General features: G+C 45.6%; 1 protein-coding gene across 1 annotated transcript in view; it reads left to right on the top strand.

Annotated features, from left to right (window-relative positions):
- Positions 1-8,218: 8,218 nt before the first annotated feature.
- The window catches only part of LOC109745258 (uncharacterized), a 35,815-nt gene continuing 34,098 nt past the window's right edge, over positions 8,219-9,935 (top strand). The window contains exon 1 of the mRNA XM_073507675.1: positions 8,219-8,938. The gene's annotated coding sequence lies outside the window, so the exon portion shown is untranslated. The remainder of the gene's footprint in view (positions 8,939-9,935) is intronic.

Below are 9,935 nucleotides of genomic sequence, written 5' to 3'. Positions count from 1 at the left end.
TTCGGCTGTAGATACTCTAACAACTTCCTGTGAGAAGACGATCGAATGGGCTCTTTGTCTTTTTTGAAGATACTTTCCTTGTCACGGGTGCTCGTATTGAGTCGTATACTCACCCGGTCATCCCTGTGAATGCATATAAATATATTCTATTTATATGAGCACCTCCAAGAGACTACGCCGAATAATAAAATTATCATAGGCGTCTCGTAGTCAACATGAATGTATTCTCCCACTAAACTCGTATCGCTAAAAAGTAAAATAAATTCTGAAAAATACGAGCACCGAGACTTGAACCCAGATGGGTTCAAGATACCACTACACTCTTAACCATCCAATCACAGCTCAAAGCGTGCCGGTTATAACTTTTTTTTTCTTGTCTATAGTTCTCAATTTAGTGATATAGACCACCGTTGGCTAGAAGCTTCGTGGATATGTTTGGCTGCTTTGCCTTTTTGCCGTCGGTGGATTTTCTCCTGCTCCGTTTTCCTCCTTGCATGCATCTTAATCCCTCTAGTCGTTGCTCTGTCTCCCCGACCAAACAGCGTGCTCCCACCACCAACGGTCGGGTCGAGACACCTTTTACATTGGTCCTTTGCTTTTCTCGATAAAGTGCATTTCATTGAATTGAAATACCGAGTTGATACTATCGCATCGTAGAATGCCCGACCTCGGCATAACTAGATGCATATAGCCAACATGTCCAGAAACCGAAAAAGGAATAGCAAAGGCTCAAACAGCTAGTAAGACGAAAATAAAGATAAAGCCAGCCTAAGACGTGGCGGATCCTATCCGAACATCAAACCGCCATTCATGAGGGTAGAAAACCTTCCTGGCCGTACGCTCCAGCCGAGTAGACACCGTCATAAAAAAGTCTCTATCCTCCGGCCTCTGCAGGATAGACCAAGTACGGAGCCATCACGAACATACATGAATAACCTGCATAGGAGATGAAACACATTTATTGTTAAAAACTATATCATTCCTGGTGAGCCACAATGCCCAACATAAGGCAGCAACCCCCACTAGAACGTGTGCAGAAAAATGTTTATCTATTCCCCTCAACCAATTGCCGAACATGTTCCGTGCACTACATGGGGATAAAGATTTGAAGCTATTTGAACAATGGCCCACACAGACCGAGCAAACTCGCACTAAAAAATAAGTGTTCAATAGACTCGTCATAGAAGAAGACACATTTTTTCATCCATTGCCAGTTGTGTCGTGCCAAATTATTCTTAGTTAAGATCACTCCTCTATTCAGAAACCAGAGAAATATCTTCACTTTTAGAGGGATTTTGAGCTTCCATAATTTCCTGTTATCAATCAGAACCTCGTTATGAACCAGTGTATCATACATGGACTTGACTGAAAACTTGTCATTCTGGTGTAATTTTCATCTAAAGATATTCGGTTTATCCGACAACTGAATGATCTCCAAACAGGTGAGCAAATCATTCCAAGCTGCCAGGCGAGGTCCTAGGACAATCTCGCTAAGCCATGTCCTTCTATAGTATTGGCGACCACTTCGATTCTGCACCTGCACCGTTAATCTCCTTCCGCGGCGAGCCGCACGTCCCTGTCTTTGGCCAGGTCCAGGCTCCTATACATCCACGGAAGTGCCTAGACGTCTGCACGGACAGCGTGGACTCGCCCCTCATACGTCTCTATCCGCCGCAGCTGTCCCCCTCATTTCTCACCCATAATTCATACAAATCCATGCAACACCAGTCACATGGGAGCAAATATTATACTTCCTCCATAAACTAATATAAGAGCGTTTGGAATATTAAAATAACACTAGTAGAAAAAGAGACTTCCATACGCCCCATTAGTCCCTAAAATAATCGAACCGCGACCAAAGGGGTCTTTAGTCGCGGTTCGGGAGGAGACCCGTGACCAACTATCTGGGCCCAGCGCGCTCGGTCGACAGCTGGCGGACGGGAGGGGCTTTAGTCCCGGTTGGCCAGGCCAACCGGGACTAAAGGTCCTCAGGCTGGCCCGAAGGCCTTTAGTCGCGGTTGGCCAGGCCAACCGGGACTAAAGGCCCATCCCTATATATAGGACTCAGCTCACTTCAGTTAGCCACAATTCAGAAGGGGGTGGTGGGTTTGCTTTTGGTTCCTCCTATGCACACAAGGTGTTCGATGAAATGCCTGAGAGCATGAAACAACATGATATGAAGTGTCCGAGCCACACTTGAGCTTTCTCATTTATTTTTCCTCCGCGATCGCGGTTAGCAACTTGAACCTTTCATGTGTCATTAATAAAATATGCATGTGTGTAGTTCATTGTTTAATTTGTATTATTTCTAGCTAGTTAGTTTAACAAATGCATGATGGTTAATTATATACTTTATATAATAATAATGCAGATGAATCGGCAATGGATGTACGGTCCCGACTCTCCGGCGAGTTCACTACGGGTTTGAAAGATTTCCTCATAGTGGCAAATGCGAACAAGCAGCGAGGTTTTATTATCTGTCCATGTGCTGTCTGTAAGAACCAAAGAAGAGAAGGTCATTTTTTGAATGCCTGAGCAGTATGAAGGTTCCGTCTGGCTTCTCGTCGAATATAAAGGGAATAATAAACATGGCGGACAAAAAGTTCCTAAACCTGAAGTCTCACGACTGCCACGTGATTATGACGCAATTGCTTCCGATTGCTTTGAGGGGGCTCCTACCGGAAAATGTTCGAGTAGCCATTGTGAAGCTATGTGCATTCCTCAATGCAATCTCTCAGAAGGTAATCAATCCAGAAGATCTACCACGGTTACAGAACGATGTGGTCCAATGCCTTGTCAGTTTCGAGTTGGTGTTCCCACCATCCTTCTTCGATATTATGACGCACCTCCTGCTCCACCTAGTCGAAGAGATTTCCATTCTCGGTCCTGTATTTCTACGCAATATGTTCCCCTTTGAGAGGTTCATGGGAGTATTAAAGAACTATGTTCGTAACCGTGCTAGGCCAGAAGGAAGCATCGTCAAGGGCTATGGAAATGAGGAGGTAATTGAGTTCTGTATTGACTATGTTCCTGACCTTAAGCCGATTGGTATTCCTCAATCGCGGCACGAGGGGAGACTAAGTGGAAAAGGCACGATCGGAAGGAAATCAACGATATGTATGGACGGTCATTCTATGACTGAAGCACACCACACAGTTCTGCAAAATTCCAGCTTGGTGGCTCCGTACTTCGAGCAACACAAGAATATTTTACGCTCGGACAACCCGGGGAAGCCTGAATCCTGGATTAGAAAGGCCCACATGGAGACTTTCGGCAGTTGGTTGCGAAAACATTTAATGAATGACAATGATGTTGGAGATCAGCTGTACATGTTGGCCAAGACACCATCTTCGACTATAACGACTTTCCAAGGGTACGAGATAAATGGGAATACATTTTACACCATCGCCCAAGATAAAAAGAGCACCAACCAAAACAGTGGTGTCCGCTTTGATGCAGCAACCGAGAATGGGCAAAAGGTCACATATTATGGTTACATAGAGGAGATATGGGAACTTGACTATGGACCCTCCTTTAAGGTCCCTTTGTTCCGGTGCAAATGGTTCAAGCTAACAGGAGGTGGGGTAAAGGTGGACGAGCAATACGGAATGACAATGGTGGATTTCAACAATCTTGGTTACCTTGACGAACCATTCGTCCTTGCCAAAGATGTCGCTCAGGTTTTTTATTTGAAGGACATGAGTAGCAAACCGAGGAAACGGAAAGATAAGAAAACGATCAGTACATCATGCGATGATCCAAAGCGCCACATTGTTCTTTTAGGAAAAAGAAACATCGTGGGAGTGGAGGACAAGACAGACATGTCAGAAGATTATAATATGTTTGGTGAAATTCCGCCCTTCAAAGTGAACACTGACCCAAGCATTAAGTTAAATGATGAGGATGCTCCATGGATACGGCACAATCGTAAGCAAGCAGGGACACAAGGGAAGAATTGATGTGTAATAATTTATGATCCCGTTAATCAAATGACAACTTTGATCAACTAAACAATCGTGTGCTAAGCTAACGGAATGGGTCAAGTCAATCACATCATTCTCCTAATGATATGATCCCGTTAATCAAATGATAACTCATGTCTATGGCTAGGAAACATAACCATCTTTGATCAACGAGCTAGTCAAGTAGAGGCATACTAGTGACACTATGTTTGTCTATGTATTCACACATGTATCATGTTTCCGGTTAATACAATTCTAGCATGAATAATAAACATTTATCATGATATAAGGAAATAAATAATAACTTTATTATTGCCTCTAGGGCATATTTCCTTCACGCCTAACCAGCTTCATCGGACACTAGGAGTCTGCATACTTTGCTAGAGGCCGCTACCGACTAGCCGAGCCGGATGTGATCTGACTCGCGACCAAGTGAACGAGAACCTAAGGTTTGCGCGCTTAAGGGAAGGAACATGTGAGGCCAGATCCGACTCCACGAGTCGGATATGATCGTACTCGGACTCGGATCCAGGCCGAACGGACTTTGGGCTTTAGGATCCATGGGAGCCCAAGTGTTGAGCCTGCGACGAATGCCTATATAAAGTGGAGGTGCGGCATACTCATTCGGTTGATCGCTTCGACGTTGCCACTGGGTTTTGGATGTGTTGCGAATAGCCACCTCCACTCGCCGCCGACTATGTGATCGGACCTAGCAGTCCGCCACACGGTGTTACTCCTCCGTGCACGAATACCGTTAGAAGTGGTGCACTTGCGCCGCTCCGGTGAACCTGTACGTGGGATCCGACGACCGGCCATTCGAGGGAGATCGAACGAGGAGGAGATGACTCTGGACACGCTGCCCCAACTCTACTTCCGTTGCACGGCACTGCGCATCTAGTTCTAACGATCCGTGATCCATTCCCTAGCATGTTCCTAATTGTTTTGCACGTAGAAAATTTTAATTTGCAGTCAACACACCCTACCATAGATCCCAACATGTGGGCCCATGGACTGGACCGGTCTGTCTTGTTAGAACCAGACCGGATAATCATCACTGAAGTGCACGGGAAATCTTCACGCCGGTAGGTCGACTGCACAGAAAACCTTTTTGGTGTGCAGTCCAGCCGAAATCTTTCAACCTTTTTGAAGACCGAGGTGTTTCATGTCACATCGGATGCAATCCAGCATTATAGCTCGGATGCATGAAGACACTAATCAGGAGACACTTTCATTGAACTAGTTTCAAGACCGAGGACTGAAGACGACACGCAGTTTGGATGGACTGTGGTGCTGCCAGACTTGAAGACCGGTTCAGGAGCTACCCATGGTGTCACGGCTAAGGGGCCTTTCATCACATTGACTCCCGACATGGTGAACTGGGCTGAGGACCCCTTGTTTGTTCTAGCTTGGACCACTTTCGGCAGCCCATGGCATACAAACAGAAAGATTTCAGAAGACTTGTTGTACAAGACAAGACACTGGATTATTTGAGGAATCTACCTCCCCATACATAGGGATTTTAGTGAGACTGGCATACGGGTCTCGTTTTTATAACGTCCCACTTAACTGTTCACTTTGACGGTGTTGTTGATTTTTGTGCCACGTGGACCTGACGACTGGATCTCATGTGTCATTAAATTGATGGAAATTTAAGCAATCGGTCATTTTAGTTTTCCAAAACGAGAAGTTAAAAAGATGTTAGGTATTTGCAAATAAAAAAATCAGTTTACACCATTTACTCGAGTCAAAAAAAGAAACTTTATGCTATTTATTCTATCTTTTTTTTTAAATTGAGAAATTTATTAAGGCGAGTATAGTGTATGTTGGGCCGGGCCTTGTGTTGTTCGGTTGATATGGCTAATACCGAACGAGTACTTCGGCTTCCTAACGACGATAGCGACGCTTCTATTTCTCAAAAAAAAAGAGACGATAGCGACGCTCCAGCGGTTAGCGATCTGAAAATCGTACCTAGAGTTCCTGTATATATTACTCCCTCCGTCCCATAATATAAGAGCGTTTTTGGCACTAGCGTAATGTAAAAAAAATGCTCTTATATTATAAGACGGAGGAAGTATATGCCAATAAAAAAGAAGCAGTTGTACAAACCGACTACAGTACTAGTACTCGTCTTTGTCTTCGGTTCCGTATGATTCAATTCGGGTCGGCTGCTCGGCTCGGGAAACCGAATGCCCAGGTCTCCTCATTAGCCCGGTCACGACAGCACCACGCGCATTCTTCTACTTCAATATATGGACTGGCTCAGTTGTTTGCTATATAATTTTCGTTCCTGGCATCCAGAAAGACTCATATTCTTCGTTTCCGAATGGATCCATTGTTCTGGGTTGTTGGCCTGTGCTATCACCGAAACAGCAGACGACGCCGTTGACCTCCTTCCATCTCCTCCAGGTAAGAGCATCTATACGCAATCTTTGCCTAAGTACTTGCTCTTTGAACCTCGCAAATCATCCATGGGGACGGACGGCGAAACATAGTTGGTCGTATGTCACTAAACGAACGAGATTTCGAGCTATATATGCACCCATGTGGTTGCCGTGACTTCCCTTTTGGAGGAAAGGTTAACAGCTTCTGTGAGAAGACGATCGCATAAGCCAAACTGAATCATACGTTAACAGCCTCTTTGTCTTCGTCTGTGTTTGTTTTGAGGCAGCTTACCACATGGGCCATGTGGTAGCCTCTTCGTCTTTGTTGGAAGATATTTTCTGTGTCGGGAAGGAGAGGAAGAACGTTGTTCTCGCCAACGTCCCATCTCTCTAGTTCTCAATTTTTTTGTGAGGGGTCTAGTTCTCAATTTAGTGATGTATATAGAACACCGTTGCCTAGAAGCCGGATCATGGATATGTCAGGCAATTGATTGTTTTATTTTGCCTTTTTACCGTCGATCCATTTTGTCCTGCTCCTCTTCCAATCTTTCTCGGGCCGTTGCTCCGCCATCCTGGCCAACTACCTGCTCCCGCCACCAACGATCGCTGGTGGTGTCCTCTGCTGTCATGCCCTGTCCTTCCGTCGCTCCTTTGCCACCTCGGCTACCCCTCTAAGCCCCGTCCCTCTCTAGTGTCGACCACCTCCGTCCGACACCTGCACCGTCATCCTTCTTCATCCCCGCGTCACTGCTTGTCCCTGTCTCCGGCAAGGTCCGGACTCACCCTTGCCGGAATGAGTTTTTGTGATATGAGAGTATAGGATACACCCTACGCTTTATTTGTGAAAAATATGAAATGAACAATTGAAATTGAAAAAAGAAAAATAAACCCTGTAAAGCAGTGAACGGAAATTTTTCAATAGTAAAAAGTAAAACAAAAGTAGAACGTGTACTATCCTGGGCTGACACACGTACGAGGATTGCGAGCATCGCTCGCGCGTATTCGACAGGAGATCGCACCGGAATGGGTATTCCACAGACAGGAGCAGGCCGCTCATCATTTGTCCACGTCCGCAGCCGTCCCTTCGTATTCAAACCTTTAACTTCACACACAAGCATGCAACGTGGATCAAACATGCAATTTTATAGTTCATGCATCACATAGGACATTGTTTATACTGCACATATCAAACTAGGACATAGTATAGGGGAGTTCATAATGCATGCCATCGGACTACCAAAATTTGGCATGTTCTACTAATTCATAGGACAATAGAGGAAGTTCAAATACTGTCGCCCTTGCCCTTGCCTTCGCCTTTGTCCTCGTGGTCATGGAAGTAGGGGTTGAAGACGCAATAGGGGTCAAGGCGAATCTGATTGGCGCCAGATCTACATTTGTCAAACGCGGCACCGGAGATGTTTAGATCCTCCCTTTTTTTGTTTTGGGGGGGGGGGGGGGGGGGGGGCGCCAGATCTACATTTGTTGCACGGGCGGCCGAGTCTTGCTCTACCGCGAGGGCACGGGCAACATGAGCTTGCCGCTACGCCGGGATCCAGGCACTGGCATCCTTGTCGCCGGCTGCCGCTATGACACGCCTATTCCCTTTCACGGCAGGCATGTCGTCCCTCGACCTCGGCATGCCTTTGCAGTGATGGCATCTGGCGCATCCGTGGCCTTGGGCTTGCAATACCGTGGATTTTGTAGAAACCACAGTTTTAAGTACTTTGTTGTGTTTGATATCAATAAATATACCGAAATAATAAATCCCGAACGTTCGGATTTTAAGCATGGCAACCAGAAATATTTTTCATGGCAACTTCAGTTCACGTGAGACTGGCAAGCATGGAATTTTTTTTGACAAAAAACAAACTGGGACAAAGTTGCCATGTTTTAACAACTGAAGTTGTCATGAAAAAACATTCGGGATGACATGCTTGAAATCCGAACGTTCATGATTTATCGGGGTCTTAAATATAACGCTTTTATATATTATTGTAACGCCAATATCATGTTTTTTTCCATAACTGACTAAAGGAAAATGTGGTTTTAGTAACTAGTCACCCCGTCCCATTATATAAGAGCGTTTGTAGTGTCAAACACTCTTAAATTATTGGACGGGAGGAGTAGTATTCATTGCACGGTCATTGAAATACCAAGATTACAGATTACTACCGATTTGAAAAGGTTGTGCTGCCATCCGCAAAAAAAAAAGTTGTGCTGCCAAACTATTCTTGTCCTCGTATGTTTTTCTCATTTTTATTTATGTTGGGCAATGATAGTATATATCTCAATTATTCACAAAGGGTTTCGGTGGGCACAACGGCCCATCAGCTGGCTCCACCCGTGGGCCTAGATCATTAGCTAAGATGGAGCTGTTGTAATAAAAAAAACTAAGATGGTGACCGATCCACACCAAGTCAAGTCAACTTTGGGCGCTTATGAATAAAGTTTTCGCCTGCAAACAAGGGTACCCGCTCTCTCTATCTCTCTGTCTCGCTCTTCTCCTGCGGAATGGGTCTAGCTTTCTGCGGTTGGTGACTTTGTGCTCACCACCGAAGCGCTCGACGCCCTTGACCTCCTTCAATCTTCCTCAAGGTTAGTGCTATTTACGCAAATCTTGCTTAATTACTTGCTCTTTCTGGCTTGCAAACCATTCATGAAGGAGCGGTGAAATATAGTTGATCGGCTGTCTCGAAATGATCGAGATCATAGTTGCCATGTTTCCGGTACGGTGGGAGCGAGGAACGGGAACGGGGGACGAGAGTCGGAGGCTGAAAAAAATAGGGTACAGCAGGGGTATACATCTCTAAAACGATTTTTTTAAAGCGAAAACGCGATCCAATCCATTCCAGTACGATGAATCCGGTACGGTACCATGGAACGAGGAACGTGAATCTGAATTTCTACTGCTGCATGCGCCTTTGGTCGCTGGATGCGGGGAGCAACTGGCTGGGAGGGACCGAGGGAGTACTTATATAGGGAACTGGCTGGGCTGGGAGCAACTGGCTGCATCGTCGATCCATGAAGACTAAAATAAATCATCTCCTTCCCAATGAAAAATTTATTAGCAGCCTTGGAGTAATGGAGAGCAGAACGTGGAGTTACTTAGGGGAGTGGAAAAGAACGGGGAAGAGAGTAAAACAAGGAGTTCGTGATTGATATGGCTGACCTTTTGCTTACTCGATCGATTCAAGAACCAACACTGTCGAGTCGCCGAACCTGAATCGATGATCCCAGCTGCGGAAACGCCGAATCCGCATCGAATCTTACCGAATCGACCCTCGTTCCCGAATCTGATTCTGGGTCGATGAATCCGGATCGAGGGACGGCCCACCGTTCCCCGTTTCCGGCTACTATGATCGAGATTTCCGACAGTATACACGTGGACGGGGTGATTTCACGGCTAACTGCGGCGTTGCCCACGAAAGCAAAGAAACTTTTGGCGGCAACCGCCGCTCGGATTATATAGCAACTTTGCTAATTAAGGCCAGGCGAGGGCGGAGGAAAACAGGGAAGCCGTTGGATCCTTGGTTTGGCAAAATCGACTTAAGTGAGATCGTTTTTTAGGCGCATATATTATGTCTGGTTTTAC

Source organism: Aegilops tauschii, chromosome 2, assembly GCF_002575655.3.
Source record: "Aegilops tauschii subsp. strangulata cultivar AL8/78 chromosome 2, Aet v6.0, whole genome shotgun sequence".
In the NCBI taxonomy this organism is placed as follows: domain Eukaryota; kingdom Viridiplantae; phylum Streptophyta; class Magnoliopsida; order Poales; family Poaceae; genus Aegilops; species Aegilops tauschii.
The sequence above is the reverse complement of the archived record's forward strand: the minus strand, read 5'-3'. Positions and strand labels throughout refer to the sequence as shown.